Raw genomic sequence first — 3,651 nt, forward strand, 5'->3', positions numbered from 1 at the left:
AAGGAAAGTTATGACCAACCTAGATAGCATATTCAAAAGCAGAGACATTACTTTACCAACAAAGGTTCATCTAGTCAAGGCTATGGTTTTTCCTGTGGTCATGTATGGATGTGAGAGTTGGACTGTGAAGAAGGCTGAGCGCCAAAGAATTGATGCTTTTGAACTGTGGTGTTGGAGAAGACTCTTGAGAGTCCCTTGGACTGCAAGGAGATCCAACCAGTCCATTCTGAAGGAGATCAGCCCTGGGATTTCTTTGGAAGGAATGATGCTAAAGCTGAAACTCCAGTACTTTGGCCACCTCATGCGAAGAGTTGACTCATTGGAAGACTTTGATGTTGGGAGGGATTGGGGGCAAGAGGAGAAGGGGATGACAGAGGATGAGATGGCTGGATGGCATCACTGACTCGATGGACGTGAGTCTCAGTGAACTCCGGGAGTAGGTGATGGACAGGGAGGCCTGGCGTGCTGTGATTCATGGGGTCGCAAAGAGTCGGAAATGACTGAGCAACTGATCTGATCTGATCTGAGTGAGAATCATTCTGAAAGATCAATTTAGTGATAACTGTGATGGAAACTGAAATATTTAAAGAGAAAACAAGTGCCTCCCTTCCTTCCAGAAATCTACAAAACTAACTGCTCTTAGGGAGGTAGATGAAACACATAAGCTGTATAGATTCAAAATATAATGTTCAGTGAAAGTGAATTCAAGCATATGACAGATCAACAAATTAACCTGCAAAAATAGGTTGACTTCTTTTCATTTCTCTATGAGATTCTGTCTCACTCTTTCTTCAATCTCCTCTTGACATTGTTCTACTTGACTATGTTCTATCATATTCATTTCTATATGACTTCTGAGGTTCACTACTTCTTGCTCCAACTTCTTTTTCTTCTTCTCTAGTTTTTTACATTTCTTTTGCATTAGTTTCATAGATAATAACTCCTGTTGAAAAACTTGATTTTTTGCATCCAGGTGCAGACATTTTGGAGATGCAGTTTCCAGCTCTGCTGGAAAATCATCAGTCTTCAAGAATAAAAAGATACTGTTTGCTAGTGAAGAAAGTGGACTAAGCACAGCCTAACTCAAACCCAGGATCAAATAAATACAATGGTATCTGTATTGTATAATGTAGGAGCAGAGATTACTCAGAGAATCAAGAAAGAAGTTCAAACCATCAAGAGTCACAAAATATATTCTTCACTGCCATCTTTGTCACACAAAAATTGCACTTGATTTTACACTCTTTTATCGCTCTACAGAAATGTTTTTCTATCTTTCTTCATAAAATGACCAAAAGTCACCTCTTAGTAGAATGTCTCTTACTCCTCCCCCCATCTTAATTACCCAGGATTTTAAAGAAGTTTGAGAGATACTGTATTGAGTTATCTAGGGCTAAGTTAATAAGTCCCTCCCAAAAGAAGACTGTGATCTAATTAATAAATCTTGTAAATATGGATTCTAATCCCATAAGCCTTTTTCAGAAGTACAAAGACTTTTTGCTAATTTGAATTGCATTCCAAAGAGAATTATTTGCAAAGTTAAAGAAATCCCATTTCCTAACAGTTTACAGAGATGATCCACACATTTTTTTCTGAACAGCAACAACAAAAAATGCCTCATTCTTGTAATCCTTTGTTACTGTCCATTTATGCAAGACAAGTGCTGTGCATATCAATAAATATTCCCTGTTACACCAGTGTATACTTAGCCAAGATTCCCCCTCATGGAAGAAATGTCAACAGTGTAAAACTAGGGGCTAAACTCTTCCTCAGAGACTAGGTAACAAGTGCTGATGTGAAAAGGCTCAAAAAGCTGGACAGTCACGAAAGCTCCATGAAGGAGAGACAGGGTGCCAGGTCTGAAATAATGAAGGACTACCCAAGAGGAAAAGAAACTGTAAAGACAGAAAGGACAGTCTGAGCAAGGGCCAAGAAAAGGTGAAAAAGCCAGCTAACTTTGAGGTAAGATCCAACCACAGGGAAATAAAAACATGTGCACACAGAATCATGGAAATCAATGTTCACAACAGCATTATTAATAGTCCCAAAGCGGAAACAACCCAAAGCTCCATCAAGTGATGATGGATACATGGCTTAGCTTATTGTTGACAACCAACAGAAATGGAAAAACTGACACTTGTTATCACATGGATGAACTGTGAAAACATGACGTCAAATGAGCTAATCCCAAAGGAGCATGATTCCATTTATATAAAATACCGAGGACAGGCATGTATACAGAGACTGATATTAGACTGGGGGTTGCCTGGGTCTGAGGGAGATGGGAGGCCATGGGTGGTGGCTAAGGGATGCAGGGTTTCTTTTAGGGGGTGATGCAAATGCTCTAAAATTGACTGTAGTCACTGGTTACACCTCTCTAGACTAAGAGATACTGAACTACACATGCTGAGTGGGTGAATTCTATGATATGTCAATTATATCTCAATAGCTTTAAAAAAAAATCCAATGGCAGGATCCAGATAATCTTCTTAATTCTCTAGTTTGGATGTATGTATTCTACACCATCTGAGTACCTCAATGCTTTTACAATATCCTTAAAATGAAAAGGAAAGAAGGCAATGCCTAAACTTCAACTGGTTTGTATAACACCCTTTCTTCACAAATTATTCTGAAATCCATGAAATAAATATATACAGAAATCTACAGCCATTCATAAAAGGAAAGATGAGAAATGATAATTTTCTGAACATTCCATTAAACTAATATTATTCTCTGATTTTACTCTTGCTAGGCTCATCATGGTAATACAGCTATCACTTATGAAATATTGTTTCAAAGAAAAAAAAAAGGCTCTCAACTTATGTGAATAATGAGGCACAATTCTCGACTTTCCTAAGGGTAAATAATATAAGAAAAATGTAATATAATGCAAATGGTAGGATGAAAGTCAGAGTTTAAGGAACGAGTGCATTATAAAGATAAGAAAATTGTAGTAAGTTACTTGTAACAAAAATACAGAAGAAAGCTGACCATGAAAATGAGTGTTCTAAAACACTTTATCCTACATATTAACTGTTAACACGTTCAATTTCATACATACCTGACTTGTGAGTAGACGTAGTTGTAGTAGTTCACAATTGTTCTTCAAATCCTGTGCCTCAGCTTCTAACTTAGCACCATAACATGACATGACTTTCAGTGAAGCCTCTGACATAGACTGCTTTTTTACACCATCATCCAGTTCTTGTTGAAGTTGTCTCACAACTGCCCCATAAGATGCTCTGTCACTGAGTTTATCAAATCACTTTACTATTATGTTATGTTAATAATAGATAACTCCAACATATGGACTTTGAAAACTATCACTGCAGACAGCAACTCACCTTATTTTTCCTCCTCACTGACTTTGGTTATAGACACAAAAGGGGCCACCCTCCAGCCTTCCTGATATTAAGTTACTCAGACAAAGCATGTGGCCCCACTGTCCATGCCCTGCCCCTCCCAATAAATCTGCAGAGCTTCACTACCTCACGTCCAGAAAGAAATGAGTGTGTAAGTGGGAAAAGTGATGGAAAATTCCACACTGTGGAAACAGTGTGGAAACATTTTCCTTTCCTTTTTTATTAGAAGCTTTGATTAACTCAGAGATTTTCACATATTCCAACCAGTGCTCAGATCTTTCCAATAGAT

The 3,651-nt window shown here is 38.0% G+C and overlaps 1 pseudogene; it reads right to left on the reverse strand.

The window, feature by feature from the left end:
• LOC104985564 overlaps nt 1–3,651 on the reverse strand; it is a 24,352-nt pseudogene that overhangs the window by 6,744 nt on the left and 13,957 nt on the right.

The sequence above is a fragment of the Bison bison genome, unplaced genomic scaffold (assembly GCF_000754665.1).
Source record: "Bison bison bison isolate TAMUID 2011002044 unplaced genomic scaffold, Bison_UMD1.0 scf7180017845567, whole genome shotgun sequence".
NCBI classification, from domain to species: Eukaryota; Metazoa; Chordata; class Mammalia; order Artiodactyla; family Bovidae; genus Bison; species Bison bison.